This window comes from Polypterus senegalus, chromosome 12 (assembly GCF_016835505.1).
Source record: "Polypterus senegalus isolate Bchr_013 chromosome 12, ASM1683550v1, whole genome shotgun sequence".
Lineage (NCBI taxonomy): Eukaryota > Metazoa > Chordata > Cladistia > Polypteriformes > Polypteridae > Polypterus > Polypterus senegalus.
Genome location: NC_053165.1, coordinates 46,128,475 through 46,149,637, shown reverse-complemented (window position 1 = coordinate 46,149,637; position 21,163 = coordinate 46,128,475). Strand labels below are relative to the sequence as shown.

Here is a 21,163-nt window from a genome sequence, read left to right as displayed (position 1 = left end):
ACCCTCTGATACACGGATACCGGAAACTACAGCACGTGTGATTAATACTTTTTTGGAATAGTTAATTCTGCACAGTGTTGTCATTAACATATAACTTTAATTCGTTGAATTCAATTATTCAAACCCATTTTAATCTAATATTTTTTATTTTAATTTTTGTTTAGGCATATATATATTTACGTATTTTTAAAAAATCCGGTTAACTGTAACAGACAGAAATTGCTTTTTTTTAAGCTTAAAGAACACACAGCAAATCGAAACCAGAAGCGATGCCGGCTGTTCTAAAACAGAAAGGTCGCTTAGTGCGACGAGTGCGCCAGATGATCTGGAGTCGAGTGTGCCACTTGGAGACACACAGTAGCGCGTGCGGGTCACACACCAAACGCTGGGCAGAGTAGGCGGAGACGTACGGTAACTGTTTACCTGCTCACCGGCAGCTGCAGCTATTTTCCTGCTTTATTCCGTGTTCTCGCCCGCGTTGCCCCTTCTCGATGAGCCTCGCGTAGCCCCTCCCAAGATTGGAGACTATGACTGAGTTTCGGACTGACTGGTAGCAGGTGGAGTGCTGCCACTGCTTCGGTGTGAGCAGGTGAGCCAGTTTTCCTTATTCTTTTAATGGCTTTTCAGCAATTAACATTACAAAACAGGACATGTCAAGTGCGTCGTCAGTGTAGCCAAAGGAGTGACTGGACTGCTGCTGGATACCTTGGGTCAGCCACTTCAGCGACTCCTTCGCATGCCGCGCGGGCAGAAACGGCTTAAGATAGTGACTTATATGCTGTGGCATTTGCTCTAAGAAAATTCATTTTGAGTACCTGAAATTAAAAATGTGTAAGCTTAACGATGCTAAGCTCTAATGTTGAGCGCAATGCCAGAGAGCGACATCATAATGTCGCGGCTTATGTCCTCTAATAATCGCTATGAAGTGGCACAAGCGGGTGCTTATCAGTAATAATGCTGTATTTAGTGTTGGAAAGTGTTAGACACATTTAATTGAGAACGTTTATTCCTTACCGTGTCTCAAAGTTCTGTGTGGAAACGCAACGGCAAACCAAAAAATAATTACTTTGAATCAAATTGTAATATATATATATATATATATATATATATATATATATATATATATATATATATATATATATATATATATATATATATATATATTTCCCTTTGGAGTCTTGTGTTTACTGTACGTGAAGGTGTCCAGTGATGGACGGACTCTCACATCAGGTTTGGTTACTGCTGTTACAGTCCGATCCAGCTAGCACTGGCACCCTTAATGGATCAGCGGGTTCAATAGGATGGCAGAATTGACGCTGAATTTCCGATCGCCCATAATAACCCAAACCTAAACAGGAGAGAGTGTCTCCAACGAACCAGCGGCTCACCGTCAAATGTTGGCTTGTATGTTGTGTCTGAATCGGCTCCGGCAGGCGCGCTCACTGTAGCGACATAGGAACAGCTTATTGAATGTCTGTCGCGGCTCTTCTTTATCTTTATATATACGCATATTACTAGACATGGCCTCACGGTCCTTTTTCTCAAGTTCACAGGCAACGTGAAAGCCTTGATCCCTTTGTAGTTAGCAAATTTTCACACCTTTTTTGCTCCAAAATATTAAATACCAGACAGCATGCCCTCTGGGACCTAATGCATATTTTCAATGAGCTGCAATGTTCAATGCTGGTGAAGTTGTTGGGTGACCCAAGTGTTGTCAGCCACACGTTGTATATGTTATGCTTAATATTTTATACATTTTATGAATAACTACAAATAACTACTAGAAGCTTGCTTGTGCCTGATTTTCCTCCCGCTGTAGTGCTCATTGCAGTGATAAGGGAATACTTATCAGATTACCCAGAACCACTATAGTGGCTCTAATTTATTCTTATGCATGCATGTATGTGTACATTTTTTTCAATTTAATAACATGGAACAATAGATGAACAGGAAGTCCAATGCATACAGACTCTCAGTTTCTTAGAGCAGCACCTGCTTTTAAAAATATATTCTAGTACTTCCCCACCCTGTTAGTTTCTCAGGGGTAGGTAGCAGGGTACAGTATATTTACTTTTCTGCAGAAAATGTCATCCCACCCTCAAACACACACCCACTGTATTGTATTCTTTGATTTGTAAAGGCTGAATGATTTCCGTGTTTTATTAGTAGTCACTGGTGTCCAGCCTTGGTGAGATTGAGTAGTTAAACTGTCAGAGGTGTTTCAACAGCACTAAACCAAAGAGTTTATGTAAATACGGAAAATGACAGACAATGAAGAGCCTGTCCCTGCAGTGCCAGGTGGGAAACGGCCCTGAACAGGGTACCAGTCCTGACCTGAACTGGTCACCAGTTCACTGCCGGGAACTTTTTATAGATCAATGCTTGAAAGTCTCCTCATGTACACATGTGCCAATGCATGCTGGTGTGTAGTCTTCAGGAGGGTCTCATTAACAAGTTCATTATTATAAGGGCAAGGGGATGGCAACAGCACAGACTGAAAATGCTATTCTAGAATGATCAAGAAATCTGATCTGCCTTTTACATTTGTGAATGTAATTTGAGCATAGATGTTGTGCTAAGTCTAATGAAAGGCAATCTCAGAATTACATTTTTGATTTGAAACGCACAATCTTGGTTTCTGAGGATGTGGCCATTTAGACTCTTATTATACAAACATATCTTGGCTTCAAGCAGCTCCTACACTATGCGACTCTTCAATTCCACCCGGGGGAGTAAATGCGAACATTAATTTTATTTTAATTCTTTTCATTTTTATTACTATTTAATTTAATATTGTTTCTTTGTATCAGTATACTGCTGCAGGATTATGTGAATTTCCCCTTGGGATTAATAAAGTATCTATCTATCTATCTATCTATCTATCTATCTATCTATCTATCTATCTATCTATCTATCTATCTATCTATCTATCTATCTAATTTAGTGCTAACTATTTAGAGTTACTAACAACACTTAGTCCACCTAGGGTGCTCTGTATACATTGCATGTACAAGACATTGCCTCCCAGTCATTTTTCTCTGACCTTACAGGCAGCGTGAACGCCTTTGGTCCCTTTGTAAGTAGCAAATGTTCACACCCGTTTTTGCACTTAAATTTTGAATACCAGACAGTATGCCATCTAAAAGCTATTGAATATTTTCAGTGGTCTGCGTTGTTCAACCATTGCTGAAGTTGATGGGTGACCCACGTACCCTCAGGCACATGTTGTATGTTATTCTCCTTTTTTATTATTTTATACATTTTAGACACAGAACTATCAAGATTTTGGTCAACTCTACTACCATATATTTATGTTCCATGTTAAATTTAACTGAAACCCCTTGTTATGAATTGGGACATTGTGTTAAATTTGTTTCTTATTTAATGTTCCCATAGCTCTGTTGTAGGTTTGTGGAAGATTTTAGCTTAAAAAATGTTCATGCATATCTGCTGTGTATTAATAGTTATGTTCCAGTTATAGATACTTTTATAGTTTAATTTCATGTGCCTCATATTGCCATTTGGTAGCTTTGGCATTCTATGACTGTGACAGCAGAACATTACACACTGTTGCTAAACGGCTGCCTCACAAAAGGCTCTAAACGCCACATCATGGGTGCTTTATGGTACTCACTGCAGCATCCTAAACTATGGGTTCATCCCTTTAACAACTTCTGTCATTCTGCTGTTAGTATGTTATGTTGTTTTTTGGTTCACAACTCCTACGGTTTCACTTCTCGGCTTTCTCTGCGGTTTTAATATCTCAGTTTTGTTGACAACATCTAATTCTAGTTAATAACTCCTGGCAATTCTTGTTTTGCCTTGGCAGGGGTGTCAAACTCCAGTCCTGGAGGGCCGCAGTGGCTGCAGGTTTTCATTCTAACCATCTTCTTAATTAGTGACCAGTTCTTGATGCTAATTAACTTCTTTAGCCTTAACTTTAATTAGCTTGACTCAGGCCCCTTAGTTGTTTTTTCCTTAATTAGCAGCTGGACAGTAATGAGACATAAAACAAGCAGGACATGACCAGCTCACCTGTACCCATCAAACTAAATCTGAAAATAAAGATGAAGCTCTCAGTAAGGTTGATCCCTCAGGTTACCAAAACATTTTAGGAGTTTTAGAAAAAAAACCAGAATATCAACAGTTTCGGAAATGTCTGCTGTGGCAGAATGAGAGCGGCAACAAGCCATGGAATTGAATAACGGGTTTAATTAACAGCAAGAATCAGCCTCACATGAAGGAACTGGTTGGAGTTTGAAGCTCCAATTTAACTGGTCATCTGTTGGCTCTTTTCACGTCTCATTTCTGTTGGGCTGTCATTTAATGAAGAAAAGAATCAATACAGAAGACTTAATCCTCAAAAACAGGACTATTAAAATAGAGGGAAAAGAAGTTAATCAGCAGTGAAAACTGGACACTGATTAGGAAAAGGGATAGAAAGAAAACCTGCAGCCACTGCGGCCCTCCAGGCCTGGAGTTTGACACCCGTGGTTTAGCGCTTTGGTTTTTGGCAGCACCCTTTCTGTGTTTTGAGCAGTTTGTAGCATTCAAGTGCATCTCCTGGTTCAGTGAACACCTTTCTTGTGGTTACCACATTGTCTTTTTGCTAACATGCAATTCGCGGAGGTCGACTGAAATTAAAAAAGCAGCCGGACTCTTGGACTAGCATATCCTGTTTGGATACTTGTGACTGACATAACATTTCTGGCCCAATATCAAAGAAGTTTCTTAATAATAGAAAGTTTATTTGGAAAAGATTTAAAATATTTACTGTATATACTCACGTATAAGTCGGGTCTTGAAACCTGAAAAATGAATCATATTTTTTTGTTTTACACCTTCTTGCCTCCTCCAATCTCGGAACAGTTTCTCAGACACATCGAATTTTGTCACAGCAGCGCAGTTACCAATTTCTTTCACTACTTCAGTGATGTTTAATTTAAAACCTACTTCATATTTTCTTCTGATCGAACGATATATTGTTGATAAGGAATGCTCTTATGATAAAGGTGTATGAAGGTGTGAGATACAAAAAACACAAAACAGTGCAAACATCACTTCGGAATAGTTTGGGTATTACCCTGTGGTCTCATAGGTACAATACACCGAAAAAAAGGCTGTGTGCTCCATGGTTACTCTCTCAGGTGGGCATTAGCTTATCATAATCTCTTGGACCAATAGCGTGAGTTTTCCACATTCGACTTATACAACCGACATTATAAAATACCGGAAATTATACGGTAAAATCAAACCCCAACTTATCCATGAGTATATACGGTAGGTAAAATACCACATTCCAAGAGGAAACAAAACCAATAATCCAGGAAACAGTAATTAGTATGAAGTGAAATTTTTCATGTAAAATGGAAATTTAAGTAAAACTTTGTTGTTTCACTTAACAACAAAAACGTATGAAAACACTTCTAGTAAAGTTCATGCCATTGACACAAGAAGAAAGATTTTTAGTCCTGTCTTAAAGTACTTACATGCTTTAATTCCACAGGCATCTGTCTACCATTTAGTATTTAAATAAAGTTCTCTAGGAGAAAGAAAACTCTCCTGACTCATTTCTGTCATCCATAAACATATTTGTTGAGTCGCTAAAGTTGTTCTGGTAGTACAATCTCCACTTTGCCAATTATGATGTCAATCTTCACTATTGCAATCCTAAAGATGCACTGGAAACAGAAAAGAAGCTTGAGGCCCCACATCCATATCTTCAACATCATTTGCAGGAAGCAAAAAACAGGAAGGGGCAGTTGTTTTGTTATGGGGGGGTTTGATCAAAGCTTTAGGGAGCAATATTCCCTGGCTACCCTTTGTGGGATTCTGAAGAAACAGATGCACTCTCAGGCTTAAGATTGCAAGCAGGTTGGAGAAGGAAACCTTTTCCAGGTATACCAAAAAATAAGGAAACAAAATAAAACTTTTAAACCTTTGTTTATTATACACAGATGAACAATTTACAAATAAAGCCCTTATATTCTTGACAAATATCATGTGGAATAGACACTTTTCAAGAGATCCATGTACTTTGATGCCGAATGTTGAACTGCATGATGCCGATGAATGTGGTTGCGTGACTTGAATCAGTTTGTCACCCTGCCGCAGAGCAGAGCCCCTGTTTATCAGGCATCTCAGAATTGCTCCTTAGAATTGTACCAAAAGTAATACTAGAATAAAAATTCATCTTACCTGAGAGAAGGACATGATATGTATTTTCGAGGATGGATAGGATTAGAAATGAGGACATTACAGGGTCAGCTCAACGGTTGGACGGTTGGCAGACAAAGTCAGAGAGGCGAGATTGCGTTGGTTTGGACATGTGCAGAGGAGAAATGCTGGGTATATTGGGAAAAGGATGTTAAAGATAGGGCTGCCAGGCAAGAGGAAAAGAGGAAGGCCTAAGCGAAGGTTTATAGATGTGGTGAGAGAGGACATGCAGGTGATGGGTGTGACAGAACAAGATGCAGAGGACAGAAAGATATGGAAGAAGATGATCCGCTGTGGCGACCCGTAACGGGAGCAGCCAAAAGAAGAAGAAGAAGGCCCCTGCGACCATGTTTTTTAGGATATAGCGGGTTGGAAAATGACTGACTGTCTGACAGTTTACATGAATGTGGCTTGCTTTAACATTACCTCACATGGAGTTATGGGCAAATGTATAATCTGTGTACCTCACATGTTTCAAGGGTGTTGAAATGTTGGTGCAGAATTCAATAAATGCTTGGTTGAGGCATACTAAATCATCGCTATTGCAAAGCTTCTCTGGCCAAAAAGCATACATTTACAAACACTTTAATTTCAGCTGACAGTGCCTTCTCTCCATAGATGGAGCAATTATGGGATGCACACAATTTATTACAAATATTAGTTCATCTCAGTCAAATCAATGTATTTTTTATGAGTTCATTATGAGTTTATTGTTGTCCAGCATTTCCAAAACATTGAGCCTTTCCTGGGAAGTGTAAGCCAATCTTTGCCTGAATGCCATCTTATTGCATCTCCTAGTGAGTGAGGACAGCTTGAGAGCTCTCCTAAATCCTGGTGAAGTTAGGTGTAGTTTCCTAAACATAGGAAAAATGATAAAATGCTTTTACTCCTACTTGTAAGAGTAGACCAAATTTCTGTTACTCTAAGATTTTTGAGGCAGTTAGGATTGTTTTCCTATTCTGAAATGTTTGATACATACAGGCCCAGATACACATGTCTAGATGGTTAAAAACATAAAATAGAAGCAGGGCATTTTGAATGAAACTCTGATATTACAGCAATCAGCAATTGCTGTCACTTTCTGACATCCACTGTCATAATTGGCATAATTGTTGATGGGACACAAACATGTTTTGGTGACTGAGGGGGACGTGAGGCAGTTGAATGGAGTGGCACTCAGAAACACTTAAAAGGACCGTTTGTTATACTCAAGTCTCAGAGCACATGAATGGTTTATTTAGCTCATCTATACATAGCACATTGAACCACGTCATTTTTATTTTTTCAAGGAAACTATTTGTCAGATGTCTCACATCATTGTGCTCCGGTACATATAAAGTCTTGGTAGTATTCCTTTTTTTAGTTCTGACTACATTCCAGACTTCCTTTTTTGTATTTTTAGAGCTAATATATTAGAGTTTTCTGCATATTCGTAATGAGAATGACATGACTTGTCTTGTGGTCAGAAACTTGAATACTGTTTCTAATGTCAAATAGGCAAAGAGTGGGATTAATCAGTCTTGAATATACTTAATCGGTTTTGCAGATGTCAGTAATTGGTTCCAATGCTCTTCTAGTTGGTAATTTATTTTACTTCATCTAAGATCACACTTTGCTTTGACTGAATCACTCTTTAAATGATGCTTGTGTTCTTTTAGTTTGGTCCCTGTTCATCACAAAAGCTTGTAATAGCATGTCATTCACATACAGACAATTCCATGTTGTGTCTTTCTATAGTAAACACCTTAAAACACAGGTCTAAGGTCATTTTTAGAACTGGATCAGTTGCAGAATACTCATTCTCACAGAATGAATCCCAAGGCTGCGATTCAATATGCAGCATTACACTTTAAAAGGCTCTTATGTCCGACAGTACAATTAGGAACCAGAATTCTAATGATTTCACCTTGAACAGCCTACGAATGAGAAACATCTAGAATTGTCTGACATATAGGAGATTTGATCTATTTAGGAATGCGTTCTACTGTAATATGAGTTGTTGGTTTTTACATCAGTTACTTTGTGGGGTCTATATTAATGCAATAGACAGCATCTGTGCCCATATTTATCAAGCGTCTCAGTATTACTGCTATGAATTGCACTAAACATCTGATTATGATAAGAATTTGTTCTGCCCCACAATAGAACCTGAGAAATAGTTCTTAAGTGTGCTACTCCTACTCCTAATGATTAGTAGGAGTTCATGTTTGAGAATGAATGACGTCATAATTTTATAGCACTCCGAGCTGCAAAGTGGCACTCATGAAGGTGTTTTGTAGTTTTCTTGGAAAATACACTTTGTAGTTTTCTAACATTAACACTACAGATTCACCATAAAGATAATTTCTTATATATATTTCTTTTCTGGTTTGTCCTGCTTCCTCTTCAAAACCGGTCCCGCCGACACGCAGCCGACACGGCATTTCTCGATTCCTAGTCGTCTTCTTCCAAACCCCCCTCCATGCTGCCAGCGTCTCCTCTTCAAAACAGGTCCCGCCGACACGCAGCCGACACGGCATTTCTCGCCAATCTTCTGAAGTACACTTACAAAATACAGCAAACTCTGCATGCAGCGAAAATGTACATCTCCAGCTTGATTCCATGCTCAGAACCATCAACCCCTTCGCTAAATCATACAAACACATGCATGAAATCGCTCAGTCCAATCCAACAGCATCTGTACGAATGCTTTTCGAGGAAAACCCAAGGCAGGATTTATGACGATACAATGCCTCGACATGTCACACCAATGTTGCAGCGATTTTTGTCAGAGAAGATGGCGAATCGCCTGCCGAAAGGGACATTTGCATCTGTCCTATATGCAACTCCTGCAAACAGATTTCCACGCTCAGTATGAATTGCGATCCTATGGTTTACCCACTTTTATTCCCTTACCAAGTGCCAAGTGAAAAAGGCTTACTCAATGTCAATTTTACGTGCAAAGATTAGCAATGAGGAATACATTTAGTATTTTGCACCCCATCGGCGAACTATTCCAACAGAGGGCGGGATCTCAGATTACATCAACAAGATTTGCGCGTGGAACAATACAAAGGACCGTCAGACGCACGGCAAGCAAATGCTGAAAATAACAACGCATGTGTAGACAAAAATGACCATGTTACCGTCCACATTTCCAGGAAGTCCAAGATACATGCAACAAAACTAGCAGGATGCCATGGCCATAATATGTTAATTCGGACAGCCTCATTTATTTATCACTTTCACATGTAATCCTGCTTGGCCGGAAATTCTACATGCACTGTCGGATACCCAAAGTCCGGAGCACAGACCTGATATTGTAGTACGAGTCTTTTGGATTAAGCTGCAGGAATTACTTAGAGACATTCTACAACAACATCTTTTTGAGGTTGTTATTGATTATATTTACGTAATCGAATTTCAGAAGCACGGCCTTCCTCATACCCACATGCTGTTTACTCTTGATAATAATTCTAACAACCAGTCTTCAGCCATGGTCAGTTGTACGTGGCTTTTTATAGTGTTAGATCTTTTGACTCATTATCTGTCGTCGCCACCAAAACACCTATTCACACCTGCGTCTTTCAAGAAGTATTTATTTCTTCTTAATTTCTGAATTCCTTTCTCATCGTTTTCCGTTCCTATTCTTACACCAGCATATGCTACAGCAGGCTTCAGCTAGTAATAATAATAATAATATTCAAAAGGTCGATCATTATGTTCAAATAAAAGGTTTATGCCACTCTCATGAAGTACTCTAGAGTTATGCATTGAACCAGGCCACATTGCAACAACATCAAGAATAATACAGTAACAAGCACCGAGATGGAAAGACTGAGACACTTAAATCAAATGAAAGTAAAGCCCGATAATGGCTGTGTTTATTTAACAATAAATGATTCATAACTATACTTATAGAAGAATCACCTTCCCGCTGTTATGGCCACGGGAAATGTCTCATAAAATAAACATCACTGAAAGTAGCCATAGCTATTCTTGTGCTGTTTCTGAAGTCACTTTCACAATCATCGCCATGCCTCATTCTGTAATTCCTCCTTATCTTCTGGGAGGCTCAATTTACCCATCAGTCTCCACCTGCCTTCTTGAACCTTCCTGGGCTTAAAGAACGAAATGTGAATGTTCCAGGGGGTGCAGAATGCAATACTTAGCATGCCTGTGTGACATTTTGCTGTCATTTACCCATCCTGTGCCACCAAGCCGCATGATAATATTCTGACTGCTACAACACAGTTTGCACTCATGACCACCTGTATGTTGGTACTGTGTTATCACTCATGTGATATCTTTATATGTGTGCCGTTAATCATATCGACAACTCCACAAAACACAATGATTTGAATAAATACGGCTACCTTTAACATTATCACACGTGAACTGGTGAGGAAAAGTTGTAAGGATGTGCAACATTTGGTGCAAAATTGGAGAAATCATTGGTTGTGATCAATGAAATTTCAAAAGCTGGATTTTCTAATTACCCAAAAAAATAATGTTACCAACAATTAAATTTTGTTTGACAGTGCATTTTTGTGTAATTGGAGCAATCACTTGATGTTCAAGATTTGTTACAAATATTATTTCATCTCTGAAAAATCAATATCTTGTTAAGAGTTCATTATTGTTCAGCATTTCAAAAAGATTCTGTCTTTTCAGGAATGTCTGTGCCAATCTCTGCCTAAACACCACATTCTGGACGCTCACAAACTCCCCTAACTCTTAGTAAAGTTGGGACTAGTTTCCTGAATTAGGAAAATTGATTAAATGTTTTAACTTATATTCCTTAGTGTAGGACCAAATGTGCATCACTCTGAGATTTTTGAGCCAGTTAGGATCATTTTCCTACTCTCTGAGATGCTTGATAAATATGAGCACTCACTGGTCTTTGTCTGTATGGAGGGCTTTTATGTCCTCTTAGTGCCTGTGTAAGTTTTTGTTTGGTATTCTGACCTTCCTCTCACATCAGAGGTGCATGTTAAGTCGATCGGTGATTCTAAATTGCCCAGTATGTGAGTGAGCCCCAGGGTACAGTCTCCTTCTCAACCTTAAATATAATCTGGCATATTATAAAGTGCTTACACAGTGCTTGCTACTTCTATCAAAGTATGTTGAGATACATTTTAAGAGAGAATTAACAGATTTTAAATTTCACTCTGCGGACTTTAGGCAGCACTAGTGAGCCATTCCTCAGACTCAAATAATGACCAGAATAAACAAAGTAATAAATAAATGGGTTTTATTGACCAAAAAAGTTAAAAATAAAGCCAAAATGTGTAAAAATAACAACGACTAAGCTTTCTGGTCTTTCTACACATAGATATCTGATTTTCCATGGGTGGTTTTCCAATTGCCCATTATCCCCTTGCTCTATTCAGCTAACCCTTTTACCCTTCTTTCTCCACATTTTTTTTTCTTCCTCCATCATATAGAGTCCTTGTCAACAGCTATTTCCCAACGCCAAGTTTTCTGTGTAGATGTCTGGGTACAGAAACACTTCCAAGTAAACCTTTGTAAGTACTTCTGGGTTACCAGGCCCCCTGAGGAACTCTCCCTAGTGGCACCAAGTTCCCCAGCAGACTCCCAATACTATAAAATTTGACTGGGGAGTGCCAGACTAGCTGTTCCCATGCACAGTGCCCTCTAGTGGCCCAGGGCACCTTTAAGAAGCTAACAAATACTGTATATACTGTATAAGTTGTGTCTTGAAACCCGAAAATTTGATTATAAAATCAGACCCCGACTTATGCACCTGTTCAAAAATGTGACACTTAATTTTTTTTTTTTTACATCTTCTTGCCTCCTCCAATTCCGCATCAGTTCCTCAGACACGTCAAATTTTGTTGCAGCAGTGCAGATACCAATTTCTTTCGCCACTTCATATGTTCTTCTGATCAAACGCTCTATCGTAGATAAGGGATGCTCTTACGATAAAGGTGTATGAGGGTGTGAGATACAAAAAACACAAAACAGTGCAAACATCACTTTGGAATTTTTCAGGGATTACTGTGTGGTCATGTAGGCACAATGCATAGAAAAAAAGGCTGTGTGCTCCGCGGTTGCTCTCTCAGGTGAGCATTAGCATATCATTATCTTTTGGATCAATACCATGAGATTTCCGCATTCAACTTATACGACCGACATTATAAAATACCGGAAATTATGTGGTAAAATCAAGCCCTGACTTATCCGCAGGAGAACTTAAATGCGAGTACTGTATATATGGTATATTGTTAGGGGTTCCATTAAAATATATATATTTATTTAGATTTTATATATATAGAATTTGTTTAGTGTATAGTAGAAAAAAACCCAGAAATGTAGCAAGGCTGAATCTTATCTTGTCTTAGCCAGCCATACTAATATTTAAGAATGTGTTTCTACATTAAATACTAACATGTACTTTGAGCTTAACTGTTATCAGCATGACTAAAGTTATGACCAGAATGAGGGTGAGTCTGCATGGAAACAAAACTTCAGTATTAAACAGATAACGTTAAATTTAATAAGAATGCTGTATCATTGCAAAATAGTGATTTGATTTTACACTTCTATATATGAAAGTTTAGACATTTGTGAACATGCTCTTTCTTTCTTTCTGTTATTCAATAATTAATTTTAATTTTCCAGAAATCATAGCATAATTCTTTTTATAGAGATACAGTATAGCTGGGGTGGCATGGTGGCACAGTGGTAGCGCTGCTGCCTTGCAGTTAGGAGACCTGGGTTTGCTTCCTGGGTCCTTCCTGTGTGGAGTTTGCATGTTCTCCCCGTGTCTAAGTGGGTTTCCTCCCACAGTCCAAAGACATGCAGGTTAGGTTCATTGGCGATTCTAAATTGTCCCTAGTGTGTGCTTGGTGTGTGTGTGTGTGTGTGTGTGCGGCCTGTGGTGGGCAGGCGCCCTGCCCAAGGTTTGTTTCCTACCTTGTGCCCTGTGTTGGCTGGGATTGGCTCCTGCAGACCCTGTGACCCTGTAGTTAGGATATAGCGGGTTGGATAATGGAGGGATGGACAGTATAGCTGAATATGTGAATAACTCCATTTAGTATTTCAGTTTAGAAATTTTCCCTCAGAGTTTTCTTTTTTAAACCATGACAGTAGGTCTTAGAGGTTGTTTTTCTCCAGGGTTCGAGAATGTCGAGCTTTTGTTTTCTTCTTGACACTTAACAAAAACACTTTTGTCTTTTAAATGATCTATGTTTTTTTATTTGTTACTTGTTTTGCTTGATTGAATTTCCTTATTTTTTGTTGTTTTACCATTTGGTGATTTGTATATTGCTCCAGGTTAGGAAGGCACTAGCATACAAAGTAAATTGTTAATCTTCATCGTATAAGAAACAGCCATTTTAGATTGCCTAGTATCTTTAGAGCATTGGGATTCCTTGCATTCATGTGTGCATCTCTATAATTATGTAAGAGCTGAAAGCCCTTCTGTAGATTGAGTGTGACAGCAATAATCTCACATGCTGACATTTTGTTGCCATTGTCTAGTGTTATACTCACAGTTGCAGACAATACACAGTACAAGTACTATTCCTTCATGCTGCTAAATGCTGCAGGATTCTGTGAAAAGAGTTGGAAACTCCTTCAGGCCTTTTAAGCAGCAGTCCTGTTTTAATATGTTAATGTGTTCTGTTTCTGGGTAATTATTAATCTTAATATATAATAGATCTCATAAAGGACAGAAGTGGGAGTGGATATACAGTATATGGGTAGGGGAATATGTTCCTTCATATAAACTAAAATGGGTTTTATACCGTATACTGTATAGGCAGGGACAATGAGTAGTTATGAGAACTGCCTAAATGGCATTTCTGTGACCTGTGACTGGTGGAAGCCCACTTGGTGGCTTTCTGGACCCAGAATGACACCACTTACTGTATGTTTGGAATAAAAGCAGGTGACCTTTGAACAGTGCAGTTGATCAGGAGACGAAATGTCAAAAAAACACAAGCAAAAAGATTGGAACCAAAAATCTTTCATGTCTGTAATTCAAAAATGAAAGTCAAAGCCAAAAAGGGAGTCTTTTAATACTAATAGAGCAAAACAACAACCACAAAGAGATTTAATCTGAATTATCCACAAACTTGGACTTAAGAAGTAAACAACATCAGAAATGAATTCTGTGAGCCAAAAAATCTTAATAAGTACAGAAAAATATAGAAAAGTAAAAAAAAAAATACCAATCATAATATAAGCAAGGTGGACAAAATATGTAAAATGTGTTTATTTAATCAAACACAGAGGAGAGGTATAAGCACGGGTACGATTCAAAGTTGCAGATTAAATGACAAAACAAGACCACTTACTACTTTTTCATGGCATTTCTAAACTGGTCTCGAAGCCCTTGTACAAAGATTTGAAATTTCAAAATCTGCAGACTCATCTGCACGTCTTCAACTACGAATTAGTTGATTCTTTCACTTTTGCCTTCACAGCAGTTGCACTAACTTGTATATTTTGTATGTTTTTATCTTTACTTGTCCAAAAATCCCACAAAGTACCTGTAAGTCGTAGTTTTGGGTGGGATGTTAACGCGTCAAGTGTCGACTAGCTATCCTACATGAGTGCCTTTTCTCACTCAACTACTAGACCTTAAATCTCACTGGTGTTCAGGAGTAATATATTTTCATCTGAATCAAGACCCCCATACATTTTGAAATACCGAAGAAGTAATAGTAGTGGCACAACACTGTTTTGTTATTTTAGTGAAGTCCCCTTCAATATAATATGGAGTTATTTTGAAGCATACAGTATATGTAGTAACTGACAATTACAAAATGCTGATCTTAGGAATATACTTTATGCTTGAAAATATCTGATAGTTACAATTTAAAATATTCAAGAAACATCAAGTCAGAATGTATGTTTTTGAAATAATACCTCAATTCTTTGATTAATATACCTGTATGTATTATTAGACATATATAAATGAAAGAATTGTGTGTGTGTGTGGAGCAGTCTGCTCTGCTCACGCTCAACCACAGGCACTAGATGGTGCATTCATGCACTTTAAAATTTTTGTGGCATTTGCATGCGCCTCACTTCTCACTATGATTGACATGTATCTGTGTATATGGAAGGGGTCTGCTCTGCTTATGCTCAACCACAGCTACAGGAGTTGGTGTGAATTCTATGAAAGATATTCAAGCTTTTACAATGGTGACCTGCACTTGATGAGATGGCGCATGCATGCACTTTTACATTTTTTTGGAGCTTGTGTGGATCTCACTTCTCATTCAACCCAAGCAGATAAACTCAGCTTTGTGGTACACGATTGCTGTACGTTGACACAGTGAGCTACCATACGTTTGCCTGAGAAAGGTTCTAACTTGCCTCACTCAATGTGTGCTACAGCTGCACTCGACTACACGTCCGTCTCAGACAAAATACAGCCCGTCCAGGCCCGCTTAGCGGACGCCTCTACAAGTTCTCCAATACAGTAAAACTGCTAGGGAGTCTTCGGGTTGTTTATTGTCTCAAAGACCACAACACAGCTAGTATAATAAAAACGACACTGTGTGTGTGTGTTTGTGTGTGTGTGTGTGTGTGTGTGTGTGTTCTGTCCATCCTAGCAATCGGATTGATCAGTTTGGCTTTGGTCTGCTGGGTTAGTTTCGCTTTGGTTGCTCAGTCATACACAATGGAACAGAGGAAGTACTGAGCAAGAGAAGTTGAGACTGTAGTGGAAAATCTTTATGCAATAATTTTTGTCTTATTAAGCTTTTCAGTTGTATTTTCTGTTATATTGCCTTTTGTCTAATTATTCTCATTCGGACGAGTTAATCTTAGTCTGCAGTCCGTAGGTAGTCCCTGACCTTCAGCATGAAAGTATCTCTATCTATGTAACCTACTACCAGATGATCTAATGTCACATATATGGATCTCTTTGTAATATGTTAACATGTTATTAGCCATATGCTAAATATTCTGTCATATATTCATACTCTATAAAGGATTTGTTAAAATAACAAGGGTAACCCTGCATTGGTTTGCTCCAAAGGTATCTTTGTTTAAATAAATTTCTTATATTTATATATTGCTGAACTCCAGTTTCCTCCCACAGTCCAAAGACATGTGGGTTAGGTGGATTGGCGATTCTAAATTGGCCCTAGTGTGTGCTTGGTGTGTGGGTGTGTTTGTGTGTGTGTGTCCTGCGGTGGGTTGGCACCCTGCCCAGGATTGGTTCCAGCCTTGTGCCCTGTGTTGGCTGGGATTGGCTCCAGCAGACCCCCGTGACCCTGTGTTCGGATTCAGCGGGTTAGAAAATGGATGGATGGAAGTCCGAATAACATTTTAATGAAAGTTGAACCTGGGTCAAGAAATTTTCCCTAACAAGATATATAAGGGTACCAAGGAAAGGCATTGCAGTAACCCTGAGAGTCCCCTTCAAAGATGGTAGGTTTTCACAATAATACGAATAATGCTTTCCTAGTGGGTAGTATAGAAAAATGTATTATTAAAATTGGTAAACTCTAAGTATTAGAAAAGCATTATAAACACATGAGAAAAGTAGACAGTATATTTCAGTAAGTATTGAGATGTAAGAGAATTAAAAAGGCTTATGCCTACATATTTTTATTATTCCGTATGAGCTAGAAATCACCAGTATTTCATAAGCCAAAGGTCAAACGTGCATAGAGAACTGGAAAGGTTGGACCCTTTGTGTTAGAGGGAATGCATGCTTTCCAACTATAAATATTGGTTGTGACTGCTGAGCTAGTAGAGAGTAAGGATAGGCCTTGTCAAACAGATATGATGGACAGAGAGGGGTTTGACACCCCCTCAGCTAAGAAATATTGGTAGAATTAATTAGAGGCAAGATTAGAGCAGTGAAATGATAGCAGTCAGATGAGGATGGATAATGGCTTGTATGATAATAATTGTAATAAATGTAAGAGATGCCCAAAGTGAGTAGAGTGTCTGTATGTGCGCCGTACAATAAATCTTGATTCTGCTGCCTGTCCTGAGACTCCAAGTGCCTTCTTTGGGGCTGTGGGTGACTGCGCCAGTCTGCTTCTACAGTAGTAGGGGCCCATCAACCATTAGTTGTAGTCCAAAAGTGGACAGGAGGCAAGCAACACTTGAAAAAACAGAGTCTTGATTGCAATTCAGAGACGAAGCACTGGGCAAAAGAGGTTGAGACACAAGAGGATACCAACAGAAGGTTCAGAAGGAATGCACAGAGCATTAAGTAAGGCAAGAGAGGACCTGTTTTCTGAAGGTAACATACTAGTGTTTAATAAAATAGAAATAAAACATACTTCTATTTGCAAACTTGTTTCCTTCTGATAAGAGCCCATTTTAAAATATTGAAAATAATGGATTAGATGTTTGCCATGATAAAATGTGCCTGGGAATCGACTTCATACATCATAAGCTATAAAAGTGTATATTTGGCATGTGGATTTTTGAGAAATTTTACATTAAGAAGAGTAAAATATTTTACAGTGGTACAAGCAGTAGCAGTTTAGGCTCTGTTTCCGTTGTAAAATGAATTAATTGTAAGGTATCCATCCATCCATCCATTTTCCAACCCACTGAATCCGAATAGGGTCACGGGGGTCTGCTGGAGCCAATCCCAGCCAACACAGGGCACAAGGCAGGAACCAATCCCGGGCAGGGTGCCAACCCACCGCAGGACACACACAAACACACCCACACACCAAGCACACACTAGGGCCAATTTAGAATCGCCAATCCACCTAACCTGCATGTCTTTGGATTGTGGGAGGAAACCGGAGCGCCCGGAGGAAACCCACGCAGACACGGGGAGGACATGCAAACTCCACGCAGGGAGGACTAATTGTAAGGTATCTTAAATCAAAAGCACAATGGTGCAATGCATACTTTTACAAATTCAAAGTGCTTGGTCTGATTTCAGGTCGCAGCTGTGGTGCACAGCTAGCATTTTCTTCTCATTTATTTGTTTTTTCCTTTCCTTTCATAATTCAAGGACTTTCAGTTAGGCTGAATGGAAAATACAAATCAGCTTTATGTAGCAGTGAGGGTGTGGGTGTGTTACCCCCATGCAAGTCTGATCCACACTCTGATGACAATGCCAGGATAGGCCAAACTTCATAAGACTACATACTTACTAAGTTAGTTTAGAAATCAATGTTCCCATTTGAAATTTGTACTCTCTAGATTATGAAGTTTGCATATTATTTCCTATGTCTTATGTAGTTAAAACTGACAGAAAAATGGTACGATTTGCTGGACTTTCACCCCTTCAACTACATTGTAGCAAATGTGCACAATACACTATCCAGTAACTGTGCAGACTGACTGATAAAACTGCTTTTTTACCTTTGAAAAGTCCAGGAATGCCAACGCCTACCTTGGCTGAGCTTTTATGATGCACATGGGAAGGTGTGGTGGCATTCTGTGCTGTTCCACCCTGACAAATTCAAAGTCCAAAATGTTTCACAATGTAAATCTCTCCGCCCGCACGTCCTTCTGTTGCAGTTATGTTCCATATAGCCAAGTGTCTGCTTGTTTTCCACGTTTCACATCTCTAATGGTAGAAAAACACAGGTGCTAAAGAAATACTTTTTAAGCTACAGGATTAATATGAAGCAATTATTAATGACCTACTTGAGAACAGTCATACCTTGTAATAATAAACCAACGTAAAATGGGTTGTTTCATCTTTTGGCAGGTGTTTTATGTTTTTGTCATTCACACTATATCTTCTATCTTGGGGGATTTTGGCAGGTAGAATGAGGGAATATCAGATGATATTTGACACTGTAGAAATAAAAAAGAAGGTTATAAACCTAAAATCTTGGCTGTTGAGAATTCATTAGGAATGCACCTAAAGTGGAATATGCAGAGAAGACATGCATGTGAGAGCAAGCTAGGAAGAAGACGCTGACGAAGAAAGAGGAGGTGGCAAAGGTGTAGAAGGACAGAGTGAATCTGAAGCAACCATCTGAAAAGAAAAGCGTGAGATCAGAAGGATCGGTGGTCATTCAGTATTGTAGAAGAGTGTGAGCTCATCTAACTACACTCAATAACTCATAATGACCAAAACAAATTTTTAGAAAGGTTTGCAACTTCATTTAAAATTAAAACTGAAATCTCTCATTCATTTAAGTTCTTAGACCTTTAATTCAGTACTTTGCTACCATTAAGTTTTGTTTCCTAATGTACATAAATTCTTATATATAAAAAAACTGTATTGTGGTTTCTAATATTAAAATACTACATTAGGATGAATGATCAATAACACGGTATAATAAGAAAACAAATGACTGGCACTCAATCCTTAATTATGAGCAGCCATACCACCCCCCATCCCTTCATTAATGGATGATAATAATCTGAACAATGCATCGAGATGACATACCATAGATTCAAAAAGTATAACGACCCCTTCACTTTCGCAGACTTTATTGTGTTGTAGATTAAAGTTTAAATCGATACATTTGCCATTTTTGTCCATCAGTCTACACTCAATAATCCATAATGACAAAGTGACACCATGTTTTCAGAAAGGTTTGTAAGTGTATTAAAAATCAAAAACTGAAAAGTTTCATTTATAAAAGTGTGCAGCACTTTGTAGAAGCCCCTTTAGCAGCAATTACAGTACAGCTTTGCCAAGTCTCCACAAGCTTTGCACATGTGTATTTGGGCAATTGATCCCTTTCTTCATGGCAGATCCTCTGAAGCTCCATTAGATTGAATGGAAGTATCTGTATACTGCCATCTTCAGGTCTACTTTTGTTCTGTGAGGTACAGGTCTAGATTTGGCTTGGCCACTCAGAGACTTATCCCAAAGCCACTCTACCGTCGTCTTGGCCCTATACTTTGGGTCATTGTAGCACTGAAAGGTGATTCATGCACTCTATAGCAGGTTTTCTTTAAGGACCTTTCTTTATTTGGCTGTGTTTTTCCTTCCCTCAGTTCTGACCAGTCACCCTGTTCCTGCTGCAGAGAAGCACCCCCATAGCATAATTCTGCCACCACCATGCTTCACTATAGGAACGGTAATAGGCAGGTGATGAGCAGTGAAAAGTTCTCGCTAGGCATAGAGCTTGGTGTTCCACCCAAAAATTTTACTTTTGTCTCATCAGAGCAGAGAATCTTTCTCCTCATGCTGTCAGAGTCCTTGACATGCCATTTGGCTTTCATATGCCTTTTATGCAATCGTGGCTTCTGTGTGATTGAAGGAGTGCTGCTGAGATGGTTGTCCTTTAGTCAGGTTGTCCCATTTCAGCAGAGGTTTTCCTGAAGCTCTGTTGAAGTGATCATTGGTTCCTTGGTCACCTCCCTGATCAAAGCTCTTCTTGCCCAGTTAGTCCGTTTGGCTGGATGGCCAACATTAGTAAGAGTCCCAGTGGTTCCAAACTTCTTCTGTTTCACAATTATTGAGGCCAATGTGCTCCTGAGAAAACTTAAAGCTTTAGAAATGGTTGTATACCCTCACCCGATCTATGCCTTGCCACAGTTTGATCGTGGATGTCTATAGAGAGTTCTTTGATCTTCATGGCCTGGTTTTTGTCCTGACAAGCACAGTGAATTGTGAGACCAATTATATACACAGATGTATGCCTTTCGAAATGGTGTCCAATCAATTCACTTTGCCACAGGTGGACTCCAATCAAGTTCTAGACCCATGTTTAGGAGAATTAAAGCAAGCTGGATGCACCTGATCACCATTTGGAGTGCCACAGCAAAAGTTCTGAATACTTAAATGAATGAGAGATTTCAGTTTTTGATTTTTTAATACATTTGCAAACCTTTCTGAAAACATGCTTTCACTTTGTAATTATGACTTACTAGCCATCCCCCACAGCCTTGCCCGTGTATTAGTGAAACAGGACAATGATGAGGGCCCTGCCCGGCTCTCTACTCCTGATGTCACTCTTCCCCCTTCCCTCGGCCCGCAGCCTCTGTCTCGGATTAGCGCGAATATATCAGTCCTGCAAGCGAACTATGATTAGCTCAA

The 21,163-nt window shown here is 39.0% G+C and overlaps 1 protein-coding gene across 1 annotated transcript in view; it reads left to right on the top strand.

Moving 5' to 3' along the window:
• The first annotated feature begins 467 nt into the window (after positions 1-467).
• The window catches only part of lamb2l (laminin, beta 2-like), a 161,469-nt gene continuing 140,773 nt past the window's right edge, over positions 468-21,163 (top strand). Inside the window, 1 exon segment of the mRNA XM_039771057.1 lies at positions 468-589. The gene's annotated coding sequence lies outside the window, so the exon portion shown is untranslated.